The sequence below is a fragment of the Oxyura jamaicensis genome, chromosome 4, assembly GCF_011077185.1.
Source record: "Oxyura jamaicensis isolate SHBP4307 breed ruddy duck chromosome 4, BPBGC_Ojam_1.0, whole genome shotgun sequence".
NCBI lineage: Eukaryota > Metazoa > Chordata > Aves > Anseriformes > Anatidae > Oxyura > Oxyura jamaicensis.
The window spans coordinates 39,263,261-39,280,473 of NC_048896.1; the positions used below are offsets into that span (position 1 = coordinate 39,263,261).

At 42.0% G+C, this 17,213-nt stretch overlaps 1 protein-coding gene and 1 long non-coding RNA gene across 3 annotated transcripts in view; one reads left to right on the forward strand and one right to left on the reverse strand.

Moving 5' to 3' along the window:
* Positions 1-8,221: 8,221 nt before the first annotated feature.
* Positions 8,222-14,008, reverse strand: LOC118166987. The gene is made up of 3 exons (XR_004750854.1): positions 12,207-14,008; positions 10,576-10,642; positions 8,222-8,581 (listed from the first exon to the last, which is right to left on the reverse strand). It is a non-coding gene; the product is annotated as an uncharacterized LOC118166987 (long non-coding RNA).
* Positions 14,009-14,911: 903 nt separating this feature from the next.
* Positions 14,912-17,213, forward strand: part of MTUS1 (microtubule associated scaffold protein 1) — a 112,295-nt gene continuing 109,993 nt past the window's right edge. The window contains exon 1 of one of the 2 annotated variants that reach the window (XM_035326160.1): positions 14,912-14,972. The gene's annotated coding sequence lies outside the window, so the exon portion shown is untranslated. Of the gene's footprint in view, positions 14,973-15,002; positions 15,176-17,213 lie in introns of those variants that run through there. The other variant, XM_035326161.1, reaches the window with a different exon arrangement.

The following is a 17,213-nucleotide window of genomic DNA, read 5'->3' on the forward strand; positions in this document are numbered from 1 at the left end:
GTTCTTTTTTTGTTGTTGTTGTTCAGGCATTAGAACAACATAATAACTCCCAAATAGCTGAAGATGAATACATATCTCTTGCTATAAATCATGTAACCCAAAAGAAGAGGAAGAAGAATCAAGGAAATAACAAGGAAACTGTTTTGTCAGTGATGATTTCATAAAGAACATAATCATAGCTACAAGCAACATGCAATCAGAAGTGCCTCTTCTTGTAATACTTGTTCAAAGGAAACATCTTTATATTTTCAATTGTCTAGTTCTGTTTTCTTCCATTTGCTAAACATTTTGGATATTAAAACAATGGAAACCATAAGCCCAGTTGAATTAAATGGATGCTAAGAGAGCCTTATGTGCTACAACAGTTGTTTTTGCTACAACATTTAGTACACGCTGACAATGAGCTGAGGCCTACTTCTGACCTACTTCTTACTGGTGGAGACTTGTCTCTTCAGCTCAACTGTCTGTGTGTCCCCACCATCCCCCAAACTGCTATTTCTAACACCAGCTCTTGAAGCTCTTGAACCTCTTATTTAAGTATAACACTGTTCTGTCAAAGCTACTTCTTGCCGTTAGCAAAATGGTCTATATATCCAGAAAACAAATTGAACCACAGCTTGCTAGGTCCATTAACATTCCTATCATGTTTCTTTAATTTACTCGTCATTAGCTCAAGAATAGAAATGCAACTTTTTATACTTTTTTTTTTTTTACCTTTTTTTTTTTTCCTATCTTCAGTAGTATGTGTTCTTTGGCAGTTGTGAAAGAGGTAGAAAGAGCAGAAAAAATACCCAGGAAAGTATTCTGTATCTAGATTTTCAAACATTTCTACTTAATTCTGTCTTGTTTTCTTGTTTGCTTTTTGTTTGTTTTTCTTTATTTGTTTTAATTGACTATTAAAGGTTAAAGTAGAAAGCAAAAAACCAGAGCTATTCAACACCAGGAGGTACTTGGAAATAAACATGACTGTGTGCTTGCTGTTTCCTCAGAGTATGTCTGAGAGCTGGGAAATCAGCAAGGTTTCAAGCATTCAGCCAAACTATGGAGTTTAGAGAGAGAGAGAATTATGCTTAGAGAGAATTTTACATTTTCTGTTAGTTACAATGTTTGCTCACTTTCTATATAAGAAGAGAATGTGAAACTTTACAGTGACAGTGGCTCTTCAATGCTCTATTACCTTTTGCTGAAAACACAGCATTCATGAAAAATCATCTTTATGAATTCTCTGGGGCCCTTTTCAACCTTTGTTTAGTGCAGAACGCAATCCAGCTTGTCATCACTACATCTTCAGTTAACTAAGACGGTTCCTCTGAATCCTACCCTAATGCTACATAGACTGCATCAAAAAGAGTGTTGATATTCAAATATTGATTAATCAACCCTGGGGCCTAAATCATGTATTCATTTGCTTCCAAAAGAATCAGAATATGGCCTTTGCAAAACCAAACCAAGCCAAACAAACAAAAACAACAGGAAAAAAAACAACAATAACAACAACAACAACAACAAAAAACCTGTATCTCACTTTTCTCTGCAGTTCCTCAGCAATTAACAGTAAGTCTTTTCCCTGTCTCCTACAGAATCTCAGCTTCCTTCATTTCTTCATTTCTTAATGACAATCAAATCTTTAATCTCACCCGTTAGTCAAGATTTGCATACACAACCAGTGAATGCTCAGCTAAAGGAAGCTGGCTAGCTGAGGCTCTGAGGAAGCTGAGCAAAGGCTTTGAGGAGCTAAATGGTGCATTCAAGTCACTTAAAATGGCAGTTTGGTCTCTAAATCTGGTGAGAGAATTAATGTCCAGCATGGTTTATAGCTAGATTGGGCTGTGTTATTGTAATGAGTGTATCACCCAGCACTGTGGGCAGGAAGATAAACAACTTCCTCTTACAAGTACGTGTTTCTCACAAATGATGACCTGAATTTCCTTGCTTCCAGCTTTGATGTCCTGAGCTGAAGGTCCCAAGTAATTACATTGCCACAGGAGTCACTGGGCTGGCTCTTTCTACAACATGAGAAATGTTCAAATTAAATTAGATAAACGCAGTCAAGTGACATATGAGCAGAAGGGCTTTTATGTTAGGGATATCCTGCACTAGATGGTGCTCTGTACTTGTTGTATTTTCTCAGGCAATATCGCATTTGTAAACTAGTGCAAACATTTCTCCCCATTAAGTTATGTAAATAATTAAGTCGCAGAAAACAAGCACAAAATGTTTAAATGAATATAGTCTTTAAAGCACTTTTAAATCGTACATGAGTTCCTAAGGTTAGCAAAACCATATGGAAATTCACAGAATCTAATTATCCGTAAGGATGTCACTTTTAGGCAGCTAAATTGTGGTCTCTGTAATTTAGAAAGCCTCCTATTACGAAGTAGTTAACATCTTCTGCTGATTAGCAAACAGAAAAAAAAAACCCTGCAAGTTCCAAACAGTGCCTGAATGAATGTATCTGCACTACTGTATTCCTCCTGTGACTCCCCTTCTGCTCTTCCCTGATAGGATCTCTTTCTATTTTTCACATCTCAACTACCCCAAATTTCAAAGGTACTTTACTGGAGTGAATCCCATCTTTCCATCATAATACAAATGATGCATTTGAGTGTTCCTCATGATCAGGAAACCGAGATCTTGTGAACACTTGTGGCATTAGCAGGAAAAAGTGAAAGATTCACTGTGGGAAGAGAAACAAGTCCACCTCCTACCGAAATGCCATACACCCGTCTGGGAAAAGCACCCTCCCTGAAATGATTGCTGTGGTACATCAGTGTACAGCAAATGTAGAGTTCCGGCTGCATGTAATTTCTAGGAAGTCTTGCAAGTCTTGCTCAATACGCTGGTAGTTAAGTTTGAATTATTAACACTTGCAAGATGTACAAACATTTTATCTTGTGATAAAGGGGATTTTATGCATTTCCTTTTCTTTTTACTGATTATTTTAAATGACTCATTTTAAATAACACATGCAATTTTTTGAAATAATTCTCATTCAAATTGTTCCAGTCCTCTGTCACTGAGTCCTCTTTACATCTGCTATGCAGCATGATTAATTAAAGATCTCAGCACAGTTCTCATCTATTCCTCTTATTGCCTCTTCCTAATAAGAGACTTAACAGCTTCTGAGGTGGTTTCACTGCCCTTCTGACTCAGGACAGGAAAAGAAAAAAAAAGAAAAATCAAACCCATCTGGAAGAACACAAGTCACTTGTAACTTAAAATGTCCAAGCAAAAAGTTCTAGAGTAGTGAAGGAAGGGAAGGGCTTCCTTTTAATGTTTATACAATGTGGGAAAAAAAATAATTAATATTTGCAGTCCATGACAATAACTTTTAATTCTACTTTATTTTTCTCTAACTCCCCAACGGTAAATGAAAGCACTTGAGCCTCTAAACCTGGCATAAAAATTCCGTATTTAAGATAGTAACAAGAAAATACCCATTAAAACATGACATACTGGACACATTCCCAGTTACATAATCCTCAGCTTTATATTTTTTTACAAAGGAATGAACAAAACTAATCCCATGCAAATCAACTGAGTCCAGTGAAGTTACACTAGGGATGAATTCTGCTCCTCATCTGCTCCTCCATCAGATCATTTACAGGGTATCCCAAAGAAAACACAGCTTTAACAACAAACCCTTTCTAGTATTCTACATTCTCATTACAGAATTGTAAGACATATTCATTATGTATCATTCTATAGGGAATGTAGCCCTGTCAGTTTGTACTTGCTCTGTAATTCATAATATACTAATGATCAACAACCTTCTCCCATGTTACCAGACAAAAATATTCACTTATGTCCAGCTAGAGCTGGAAAGTGATAAAAAGAAAGGAACATAACATCTCTGACTTACTTGTTGATGTACATATTGCTATGTGCATCGCACAAGGTCTCTGTCATTTGTACCTTTGCAAACAAAATTCAAGAGGAATTTCAATCTCCAGCTTTTCAAAGAATGCCATCACTAAAGGGCAATGAATGAGCATCAGGTTGTCCGACATCCTGACAGAATAACAGCGTTACCAAATTTACTTGTGAGGTCTTCTTACATCACGAAGTGATTTAGGGAAAATACAGACTTCCTTAGAGAACAGCACTACCACAAAGATCTCAGCAGGTGAAATATAATTTATATGGCTATTTGCCATTATTTCTTACTCAATAGTAATCCCCTTCATCTAAGACGGCTTAAAGAAAAAAAAGAAAAAACGAAAAAAAAAAAACTGAACTCTGTTTCAGAGACTTTGCTTATGAAAAGCTTATTAGTGAATATAAAAGACTACCTGTTTCATAAGGAAACATGCTGCATTATGATTCTTTATGCTATCACTGAGAACACTGATATTTTTGAAGAACTCGGTGGAAGCTGATGTCTGGCAGCTGCCTTGTCTCTGTTATTCACCTCCTTTATTTTACCTACAGTATCTCCTTTCAGCTGAATAGTGTTGGAACCAAAAATGTAAAATGAGACTCGAGAGAAGTCAGCTGCTAATAAAAGGTTCCACTGTCCTGTCTTGCTGACCCACTAATTTAAATGCAAGCAACTCTGATGTGATACGAGAAAAAGCCTTCATTGGGCTGTATTTATGCTTAATCACTAAAAACAAGCTTCAGCAGACTGCCTCTTGGAAACGTTGTGACATAAATGTTCAGTGAGAAATGTGTTTCTCAGATTATTTGACAAAAACAAGTGTTTTAAGCAAACGCTGTATTATTGTCTGAAAGAAAAAAAATACCGCAGTACTGTTTATTTCACTGTCTGTTTTACCATCGAGGAGCCCAACCAAAGTGGGAGGAGAACATCTTACCAAAATGAAAACCCCTTCTCTGGGACGTACACATTTTGGAAGGCAGAGGAAAAAAATAGAACCATTCTGATCCACTGATGTCATTTTCTTACTATACAGAAGAATAAAAACCTAAATGCATGAAATGAAGAAATGAAACCTAAAATTCAAAATGCAGCTACAAGAGTGATAATGAATGTTTGTCCCCACCAGCTCTGATTTTTGTTGTACCACACAGCAAGTCCCTGAGCCCTCTGATAATCTCTCTTCATATAGGAGAAAAATACAGTTCGGGTGTTGTACAGAGCACCTTGAAACCTCCTGAAGAAACATGTAATTCAAGGACTAAGTTTAATGCTGTTACTAGGTTAGGCTACTAGTTATGTCTGATCCTTGTGATGATCAGGAATCCTCAGGTATTTCACTTGGAGAAAACCTTGCAAGCAAAATCTCCTTGATGATATACAATACAGATTGTTAAGGGTTTTGTGCACAGCCTGCATTCTGGTTTAAGGCAGCAGAATGCCTCAGTTTGGGAAGCTCTTTGTGGAAAGAAGAATTCAGTCTCTGGGAAAAGGTGTAGTGTGCAAGTATTTCAGGGTATATTTAAAATGCCCAGAGTTCTCCCTGAAAATTACCACTGATAGCTTACATCCAAACCGTGTATTTAAAGTAAAAAAGTGCTGATATAGCAGAAGGCTCCACTATACTTAGGCCTTATTGTCTTCAATTTCCAGACCAGTATGATTAATTAAGGAAGTCTGCAGCTTCAGCTTCCACGGAGACAGCAGAACTAGAGAGCAGGAAGTAATCAGCTGAAGCTGGCACCACCATCCATTATATCAATATTCACGGAGAGAGAGGATCAGTGACCCTTAATGTGAGCGGTGCCTGGTATAGCCATTTAAAGCACATTGCAAGCTGCTCACTGTAAATGGCAAATGAAATCCAGAAGCAGAAGTCGATGTGCACAGGATGGTATTTCCGAGTCAGTCTCCTATGATACATACAAAGTAGGAAAGAAAGTCATACATACAAGGATTCCTTAGAGAATTCTAGTAGTACACAGGGACTTAGAAAATGCTGTTTGTTGCTCCGGAGTGCATTTCAGACTGTGGAAAAGTACAAAAACTGACAAATACCCACTAATAGGAGGCTGAGCAAGAGATTGTGGTTAAGGAGGGCGCCATGTGGGACAGCAGGGATGAGTACTTCTCCACTGCACATTCCAGCTGTGACTCAGAAGCCTGTCACAATAGAAAACGTGCATGTTTTTGTAATCCCTTTTGCAAGTAAACTCACTTCTGCTTTCAGAAGATTCTGGTATCTGGCATCCTGAGGGCTAACCTTCATGCTAGCCTTAAGTTCAGCTAAGGGAAAACAAGTAGTTAGCCGTGAATAAACTAACATTTCATTCCTACTACAACTTATTTTTTCCTCCTACTGTCCAGGACTACTGGGCTATCAGAAAAAGGAACTGAAGTGAAAACAAAGAAATAGGCTGCCCAGACAATGTCAATGTTTTATAACTTCATGTTAGACTTTTCTTTTGTTACAGTTCATTATACTTCCAATTAATCCCCGAATCAGCACAATAGCCAAAAATAACATATGCCTAAAATATTACTTCAAAATGTATCTAGTTTATTTAAAACTTCATTTATTTGCACTGACTTTATGGTATGAAATACCAATACCACAATTTCATAGAGAAATCCTACTGTATCTCAGGGGAAGAGTGCTGTATAAACATAATACATGCAATACCTTTCTCATTCACCTGCAATTTTCCAACAAGATAATATTCATTTTTATTTCAGATGCACCTGATTCAACAGTAAGCCTTGCCCATTTTGGAAAGTCAAGTGGCTTGAAGGGACTTCAAGCTAGACTAGACAGGACTACGTTTTTTTTAACGTAAGGCCTGTCCAGCCATTAAAACTGCACCAAAAGCAACAGCCATCAGTTAAGGTGGCTTTTTGTTTGGTTGGTTGGTAGGCTTTGTTTTTTTTTTCCCAAGCAATGTTTCTTTGGTTAGTTAGAACAAGTATTGAAAGATGGAGCAAAAATAATACTTCATCAAACCTGTTCTAAGGAAACTAGGGATTGGTTCTGACATTAAGTCATGTAAGACCTCTAAGCGATCCGTGCTGCAAGGAAAACATGGACTAAAACACAATAAACACAATAAGTACAAATTAAAAGAAAAAAAAAAAAAGTATTTTTTCCTCCCATTGGATTATTTTCACTCTAGATTCCATCCATATGTGTTTTCTCATTTTCTTATTTTGGCTTGTCTTACTACCCAGGAAAGAAAAAATCTTAAAATTACATTTATTTTCTTGCTCCCATTGGATGCATACCATTTCTTTAAAGTGACATCCACAAAAGGCTTATTTTGTGTTTTCTTTGCTCATTTTCCCCCAATCTTTTATTGTATATACAGCAACCTTTCATACATCCAGAACAGCGTTCAGTTTCCCTCACAAAATCAAAAGCACATGCTGTCCCTTCGTTAACACTGGAATTCATCCATCCATGTTAGAGAGGATGGGGAAAGAGAAGAGGAAAGGTTTTCATTCTCCAATTGTCTGGCTTTTCACCTTTAAGAGCTCCCTTTTGAGCAAGCACTGCTGAACCCTGCCAAAGGCTGCTGCACTGCAGCTTCCTTGAAGAGTCGTTCTGTTGCCTCCTCTCCCATTCAGGCTCAGACGGGGATATCTTGTTGCCACATGGAACTGGTTTCAAGCTTTTGCTCTCTGTTTTGTTGGGGCAAGTCTCTCTTTGTAATTCACAACTTTGATGACAGTTACTCCCATTACTCTGTTGTTTCTGTCCTGTTACAAACAGTGTAAATAATTCTGAATAGACTATTCCAGCTAGTATGAATCTTGGCATAACTGGCAATATCGAGGAGTTGTGTGTCTTGCAACACATATTTGCATACATAGAGATCTGAAACCCACAGAAGACAAAAGACAAGAAAAAAAGACAAGAAAAATCCCATTACTGATAGAGCAGGGCCTAAGCAAAGAGATGTGTGTATCTAAACTGTCCTGTGAGCTCGGAAGTACCATCAAGTTAGTGCATATTAACAGCAGATGCATCAGCTGACCTGCAGAAATTGTCAGCGTGTATTACTTTGGTTTTGCTATAGGCAAAATGGGCAAGTTAGCTTAGCCTTCCCTCCTGTCAGAACAAGTCACGTCACCATGTCTTTGCTGCTGGCTAAGAGCCTGTTCGTCCCCATGCCCACAGTTGCCACAGTGTAAATGATACTTGCTAAACCCTGCTAACCTAAATCTCACTTCCAAGCCTCACATCAGGGAGATGCTGCAATAACAATATTGCTTTCTTAATCACAGGAAAGTCACCAAAGCAAGTAATTTTCAGCACCATTTAAACAGCTGACTTGCTATGGAGAAGAATGGAATTGTTTCTTCAAAACATTAAGTCCACACTGAGCTAGTGATCAAACAACTGAAAAGTAGGAAAAGAAGCAGGTTGTGTAATCTTTGTAATAGCTTTTCTTAAAAAAGTCTCAGCACAAATAATTCTTCTGCAGCCCCCTGCTAACCACTGTTCATACAGCTGAAGGCAAGTGTATCTCAGAACTGGTGCAGAGGTATTGCCCTCAGAGACTCAGAACATCTGCTCCTGGTAAGAAACATTTTCAGGTAGGTCTGTGCAAGTGTATTCCTGGAATTTTATCTTCATCTTGGTTTCTACTTCATTTCCTTTCCAACAGATAGGTTCCTTGAACAAAAAGATCTTAAGAAGGACTTCTGGAAGAAAAGGTGTTTTCTTTAAATGGAAAAACAAACAAACAAACAATAACAGGAACACAAAGGAATGATCAATGACAGAAAAAAGTAACAATATGTGGTGCTGGCTGCTTGTCGTTCTGCACTCCAAACTAACATCTCTGCTCCTTGTTTACTGTTTCTAATAGTTAGATCATCTCCCACTCCTTCTCTTATTTCTCAGATGCCTCCACCAGCAACTGGTTAGGAGAGTTCCTCCATTTCTCCTCTAACTTGCAATGGCTCCCACAGGAATTTGTTGTCAGCCATCTTATCTTTGTCACAGCAAACAGCCCCACCTGCAAAGAGATCCAACTACCATCTCTAGGCACTTTTTTCACACATCTCTACTCTGAACGAGTCATTTCATCAAGTTAGTGCCCTCGTGGTAACTTAACCAGCAACTCCAGTTCAGCGTGGCTGAAAACCAGGATTCTTAATTTCCTTTGTGTTCAATCATTTCTTGACGTCTACAAAGATCTACTGGGCAAGTACAGCTGGAAATCTTCACATTCTGGCAGTATATGAATCTCGCAAACATCTGCATATACTCCATGATTTAGCCTTTCCTAGCTGCCACCCTTCCAACCAGCACACTTTTGCAAAGTTTAGCCATCCCCATTTTTGTAATAACCCTTCCTGTTGCCTTAATTGCACTCATATGCATTGAAAATACTGCTACGAGGATCACTTATCACTTTGCGGGGCTCTCCAGTTCACTATATAATCTTTTTTTTTTTTCTTTTTTTTTTTTTTTTTTTTTTTTCCCAAGCAGAACAGACAAATAGCCATATCTGGTACTTTTCCATAAATGTGCTTATGTAAAATTTGGCTTAGAAATAGAATACCTGGAAAATATCAAGTGGTAACAACAACAGGTACAAAACAGTACATCATTCTGCATGAGGCTATACAAGCTCACGATTATGACACCAAAGAAGCAAGGGAAAAAAATAGTCATTTCTAACTAGAAAAAAATAGTAGAAAAGTAATTAAAATAGTCTATAACAATAATATACAAATTCAATCATTAGTAGCAGGAAGAAGAAAACAACTCCCATCTAGATTTCTCAAAATACTAATAGGAATTAAGTAGTTAAACTGTTATCTTAACTCCACAGGAGATAAAATTTCCTCTTTGCCTTATTTATTTGCCCTGAGACAACATTTCCAAAAATTACTGATCAGAGTTGTGCTTCAGAATTGTGCTAGAAACTATGAGCCAATTCTTTAATGTGCATTCGGGAATAATGGAAGGAATAAATTATTAATGACACATACAATGCAGGGGGTTGTCTAACTGATAATGGCCTGGGAAAGGAAGAGTTTTATTACATTAGGGAATCAAGTGAACTACAATTAGTTTAATGTTTAAAGCTTTAACAATATTTTCTAGTTCTCCACCAAAGCTGCTTGTAAGTATAGCTCTGTTTTGGTGAAACCGTATGAAGAAAATTTTTACTTAAGTGATTAATTTAGTACAGAGATCTGTGATCTGTTCACCAGAACTTTTTGTGGGTGTGCCTACAGCCTGACTATTTTCTGAAGCATGGATGAGAAATACCAAAGATTCTTACAGAGAATGATTTTACTTGTAGCCATTACAGGTAAAATCACCACTAAAATTACAGGATCGAGCCCAAATTACCATCCAACAACATTTTCAACATTTTCAGGAGGGCTACTCCTAATGATTTTCTTTTAATGAACATCATTAGTATGTTGCCAAAGCAGGAAGTACACAATTTTATTCAAATAGGCCTTGGGCAGAAAAGAAGTCATATGAATGTGAAGTGTGTGGTAACAAAAATTAAAGAATGCTCATTAGTAATTGAGCCTCGGAAGATAATGAAGACTTTCAACTGTGGTGCTATACTTCAACCAAAATTGGCACTGGCCTCCAGAAAGGTTTGCTTTAAATTAGGCAGTACTTTAAATGTAGTCTGCATAAGCAAACAAAGGGGAACAGTACTTACCACTTGCCAAAGAAATTAAATGCAGTTATCGACATTCATTACATGTCTCCACTGGCCCTCTCCCCACCTCAAAAAAAAAAAAAAAAAAAAAAAAAAAAAGGAACAGAGGACATTCACCTTCCGCCTGCTGGAATCTTATCTGACAGAAGTCAGCCTCGCGATGCCGCGAATTAGCAGCGAGCACACCACTGAAGATGAACAAATCCACAGCACAATGATCTCCCAAACACAGCTAAGATAAGACTTATCACAGACTACATGTACAACAGGACTCGCTGTTGGAGCATTAGGAGAACAGTTAGGAGCCCCGTGTTCTGGCACCGGTTTCCTAGCCCACAGCTCTGAGCCAGACGCCCCCACATCCTACCACCACGCCAGAAGCGCCCGTACCTTGGACCAGAATCTTTAACAGAGTGTGAGAAGCACCTGAGCTGCCAGCTCCTGATGCTGCAACTACAGCCTTCCTGGCATCTAATGCAATCAATTCTTGAGTTATGCTGGAGCAGGGTCTGCCCTTAGACTGGTGTCTTTCAAAAGCATGCTAGCAGGAAGGAGAGGGACTCTCTTAGCAGCTCAGCAGGTAGAGCTTAGAAACATGCAGAGTCCTGAGGATGATGTTGAATCCCTATCTCTCACTTCCTAGGGAATTCCCTTTGTCACCAGGCCAGAGGCTAGGTGGGAGGAATGCCTTTCATTGTGCTGGCTGAAAAGCTGTTATTCTGAGACAAACTAATCCACATTCATTGGGCCAGGGAAGCAAAGCATCATTTTGCAATGCAGCAATTAAGGTACATGGCTGGGAGCAGAGAAATTTGAATTTCAATCCCTGTTACAAGACTGCTTTTATAGCCGATTACCATACAGTATTAAAGCACACAGCAATCAACCATTAAGAGCCAGGAGCAGAAACCAAGTGAGCTCCCTAATAACATATCCCAACCCATCCATTACCCTGGATACCAACAGGACACCGACTCGGCCATCCTGTGCTGCTGCATTTTTACTGCTATTGATACTCAAGTTACCTGGTACCATTTCAATGTATTTACACCTGCTGCAATCATATCTATTATTAAAGACAGTCATGCACCCATGTCAGCATAGTTTTTCTTCCCAGTCCTTTCAGAGGCACTTGTGGAGCCTAATCTTGGCTAACTCCTTTAGACAAGAGTATGCAAAACTCTGTCTGTTACTCCATTTCTGCCCTTTCCCATCTATTGTGATACACAGCCTATGCCCTTCTTCACACCTTCCTCAGGTCTCTCTAATTCTTTCCCATGCTTTATTCCTCTTTGTAGTCTTGGGCACCTTCCCCCCTATCATCTGTGCTCCATTTTTCTTCCCTTTGTAAGTTTTTTGGCCTTTCTTACCTCTTCTTTCCTTTCCCTCTGTTATCAACATTAAGAAACGTAATATTTCATTCTTCCTCATACATTTATGAAGAAAAAATGGACCAGAAGATCTTAGGAGGAAAAATAAAAAAGAGAGGCAAAAGTAATTTCATGGCTACTTAACAAAAGGGCTGTCATAAGGTTTTGATCAGAACAACTGTTTTCTGACAGTTTTTGTTTAGAATCCCAGGAAAGAGACCTTCAAGAGCAAATGATGCAAAAAATGTATATTATACAGACCTCAGCGGCCTTGCTGATTTCTTCTTCTTCTTTGCATTGAGAATCCTTGGCCATTTCTCTGAATCTTCCTTGACTGGATCTGACAAACTTTTCCTCTGTGTATTGATTTCTACTATCATCATCTACCTGAATTCCAGCCAAGTTGAAGGTGGGAAGATTTTAAAGGAATGCCAGTACAACTGTTCCCAAATTCCCTCATTATTATCTCAGTTTAAAACAATCCAAGCCTCATATTTCTTTTTTAATACATTTTTTTTTCCTTGATTACTATCGTATGAAAGGCCTAGACAAACAGCAAAACCAGGAAAAAATGAAAGAGCCATCAGGGTGGAACAGTTGCACGGTACACTGAGTGCACTGTGATCTTTGGTGGGATAAAGATTGACATGACAAGCTTTCAGCTGTAGCAATCAGTCGATACTTTCCAGACCATCCCTGTGGTGACAAAGACAGAGGCATTTTCAAGTTGTAATTGAGATTAGCCTCGATACATACAGTTGGAGCCATGCCGGTGAACTTTGCTAAAAGGCTGACTATGTAAACTATCCATCACTCAATTTCACATGAGCAGTAATCTAATGACACCACAAAAATCTCACAATGTTCCTTGCTCCACACGTCCAGCCACAGCAACAGCCTCCTGACAGAGTGCTTCAGCTGCAGTACCAGAGGGTTGGCCTTCTAAGACCCAAAGCACTGCACGGACCCCACTTAAAGATAGGCATTATTCCCTCTCAGCATGTCAAAGTCTTGTACAATGCTTAGCCCTGGAGTCTGGCAGCACTCTTGCTCTGATCCAGCTCTCTAGATCTGCAGCCACATGCTAATTCCAAGCCCATGCATACTGCTACTGACTCCAGCACACTTTGGATGAAGCCCATAAAGATGGGCAAGATTGCTTCTCATGGATAGGAATAAAATATTTTGTTTGTTACTACTAAGCTAACCACAACAAAAATAAATAGTTCTCTTTCATGTGGTGACGGAACAAAGCAATCATGCTATATCCCTTTTTTTAATTAATAGGTTGAAAGATTTGGTGTCTTTCTGGCATGTGTAATTCTGAATCATATTCATCATATATAAATAGCCAGCAACTGTGTATACTAGCGGAGGGTGGAGGGGAAGGTCAGGGAATTAGCGTGACGTCAAGAAAGCATTTCCTATGGAGTCACCAGATCTGTACTGTACACAGGCTCCCATATGGGCACATAACAAGCCCCAGGGCTGCTACAGCACCATGCACCAGACACGTTGTGTAAGCGTCTCCAGCCTTACTAGCACTAGAAAGCTTTTCCACCCTGGACATTACATAGCAGAACTTTTGGGGCTTTGTAAAGATGAGTAAAAGATTTTTCCTCTGTTCCTCTAGTTATGGGCAGAACCGGTTGCAGATGTCACTTTTGTGCTGAATCCCAAGAAGCAGCTCCATGGGGTCAGGGCTGTGTTGTCCTCACTGAAACCTGCAGGGCACAAGGAAAACAGGTGGTGTTATTAATCCTGGGAGAAGGATTTGTTTATCCAGTCAACGTCCTTCACAGCAACAGTATCATTTCTGATAAAAGAGCGACTTTTCACTCAGGGTGGCATTCAGACACAACACTCCTTCCCCAGGGAGCTGCTCTGTCAGACATGGCCTTTTTCTCCTTCCCTCTTTCGCTGGGTTTTTCAGGCCCAGGACATTGCAGCAGTTATGTTGACTGATGCAGTCCCAGGAGGACACACGCTGGAAGGATGCAGAGGCTCTGGCTACCGCTTGGATCCGGGAGGTTAAGTGCAAAGAAGTGTCAGCAAGTAATACCAAGGACAAGGTGTGAAAAGTCAGAGTTGAAGTCATAGCACTTATTGAGCCCATAGGCTTTTTGTAACCTACTCTGCAAGAACCCTCATTTGAGGGAGGGGCAGGCACCGATCTCTCCTCTGGTGACCAGCGACAGGCCCAGGGAATGGTGTCAGGCTGTGACAGGGGAGGCTCAGGCTGAATATCAGGAAAAGGTTCTTCACCAAGAAGGTTGTTGCACAGTGGAACAGGCTCCCCAGGGACGTAGTCATGGCACCAAGCCTGTTGGAGTTTAAGAAGCGTTTGGACTGTGCTCTCAGTCTTATGGTCTGAATTTCTGGGTAGACCTATGTGGAGCCAGGTGTTGGACTCAATGATACTTGTGTGCCCCTTCCAACTTGGGATATTCTGATTATGAACCCAGAGCAGCGCAGTTCCGGCACCACACAACTTCCACCACCAAGAAACAAAGGCAGCCCCTCCTGGGCCATTGGGCACGGCAGAACAAGGTGATGGTGCCCTCAGGCCCTCAGCTAATCTTGCAGGACAACCTGCGCTTTCCATGCTTGGGACAGGGAGCACAGGGCACGACGGGGCCTGGCAGGAGGAATGCCTGGGTGCGAGGGAGCACGGCCAAGCCAGGCCAGGCCAGGCCAAGCCAGGCGAGGCGAGGCGAGGCAGGGGCCCTGCCGGGGGAAGACGGCAGGGGTAAAGTCGCCGCTCTTCCCGCCGCCGCCTGAGGGGAAGGTGCCCGCAACGCCCCCGCCGCCGAGTCCCAGGAGGGGACCCAGAACCAGGCCGGACGGCGGCAGCCCAGCCACCTGCGCCTCAAGCCAGTCTCTCCGCGGCCGGCTCCCCCCTGTCAGCCCTGTTCCCCTCAGCCCCGCCGCCCATAGCACCGCCCAGGGGCGGCCCGGCCCCGCGGCCCGGCGCCAGGTGAGGGCAGCGGAGCGCGGGGGGCCCGCCGCGGGGCTGCGGCCGGGCAGGTGCGGCTGGAGCGCGGCTGCGGGGCTCCGAGGGGACGGGACGGGGAGGGGCGGGACGGGGCGGCGAGCCCAGCCGAGCCGAGCCCGGGCTTCTGCACAAGGGAGCCGGCGGCAAGTGCGGCCGCAGCGTGGCACGGCTCGGGTCGGGCTTCTCCTGAGGGCGCAACCGAGCTGAGAGCGGGGGGTGGCGGCTGAGCGCCGGCGTAAGTACCCGTTCTGGGCTATTTTATTAAAGTTTGTGTTTTTATTTTATATTTTTTTTCCGGGTAACGGCGAGCGGCTGAAGCCCGGTGCCGTTTGTTTGCGGCTCACGGTGAAAGCGGGGCACGGAGCCGAGCTGCAGGCACGGGGCGAGGGGCTGCGCTTTGGGCGGGGGGCCGTGCCCGGGCGTTTGCAGTGCCTGCGGTGGGGTGGGAGCACAGCCGGGCTGGACCTCAGGTGTCAGGGCTGCGTGGAGACGAGCTCAGCTTTCGCTTAGTCAAAAGAAGTTATCGGTTCCTATGCGGTGAGGCTGGGGACAGTCTGAAGCTGCCTATAACGTAAAATGCCGCCTGTGCTCTACCTAGTGTAAGAAACCCAGCGCTACGCAGACACTGGGTGTTCGTGGCTAATCGCTTCACCCCCTGCCCTTGTGAGGAGAGGTGGGATGAAACTCCCTTCTGGGGGAGCAGGAAGGCTCTGAGCTGCTTGGCTTGCCTCGCTGGGGTTTTCGGAAGGGGTGGCGATGAGCAGTACGGATGCGGTTGGCAGTCGGGACTGCTACCTAGGATGGGCTTTAAAAATACTCCGTGCCCCGTGCGATGCGCCGGGGCAGCACAGTGAGGCATTGGAGTGGCAGCCGCGCGTGACCCCGGAGCAGCCTGGCCTCGTCCCCGGCGCTAATTATTGTGGGCGAGCAGCACTTTGTTCTCAAGCTCTGCTTCCACGGAGGTTAATTGCGTGTGCGGTGACAGGGCTGTGTTTGAAACTCACGCGGTCCCTTTTTTAAAAGCTCGGGGAATTCTCATTCCTTGCCCAGGTCGGACTGCCTCGGAGCTGTGGCTGAAGTGGTAACCATAATCAGGTAATGCTGGTGCTGAAACTTTGTTTAGAGTCATTTTCCTCACGGTATAAACATCGCGGTGCGGCTTTGAAAAGATTGGACCAAACGTTAAACCTTTAAAGGATGCCACCCTAAGGCTGGTTTCATGCTATCGGTCTGGGCAATTGAGATTAAGGCTTGCTGTTTGCTTAATATTGGATGCATAACTTCGTTCCCCGTTCTTTTGTGTTTCGCTTAGTCACTTCTGAGGTATTGATTTCAGCTGAAAGACTAAGTCTGCGATAATGTGATGTAAAGGCCTTGACAAAGTCAGAAATCGACAAAGTAAAGATGTTTTAAATGCGTTTTGGCTCTTATTTCTAACTCTTGCATTTTGTGGTTTCTGCAAACTTTTGTCTGCAATCACACATGAAAGAAGTGGGCTTTTTTTTTTTTTTTTCCTTAGGAGGAGCAAAGATTCCTTCATAGAACTGGATTATTATGGAAACTGTCAAATATTTTTTGTAAATTGCAGGGCTTAGCATTGATCTTAGCTATGTGTCAAGCAGCTAACAATCTCCGCAGTCCAGAGAAATATTTACTGTGACTTGTAATAAAACTGTAGAATGCACTTAAGCTGTCTGACGGTAAGGGATTGATTTATAGGATTTTATAAAACGTAATATGTTATAGTCATATAAGATGTCAAAGTGTGCCACCATTCTATTATGATTGGGCACATTTAGTAGCTGGCTGTTGAGGTACCCTCTGAGCCTAAGTGCCACGTGGGATATTGATCGAGCAGAAATTGCTGAAATGATGGCCTACCCAGCAGTCCCCATTTCTCTTTAGGTCATTTTGTTCTCTTAATTCACTATCACAACATACCCTGACTGCTGTTAAATCGGGAAAATCGAGAGCTTTTCAAGTTGCCTGTATCCTGTGAATTTGGGGAGTACCTGGCAAGCTTCAGGGATGCTCAGGCGGTGCGGTAGTGGAGCTGGAGCTGGATGAGGTTAATGTTCTTTCGCTGGCTTTACTGGATATCTTTTGAAAAGAGAAACAAGACTCGGTGCTTCTTCAGTGTTTACAAAGTGTATCAGGCTGTTGTACGGTTTCTCTTAAACATTCCCGCTTTTATGAGAACAGTCTAGTTCTTTTTCAAGGGAATACTCGCACTGTGGGGTTTTGTCCTTTTTCTACCTCGTGTATGAAGATGT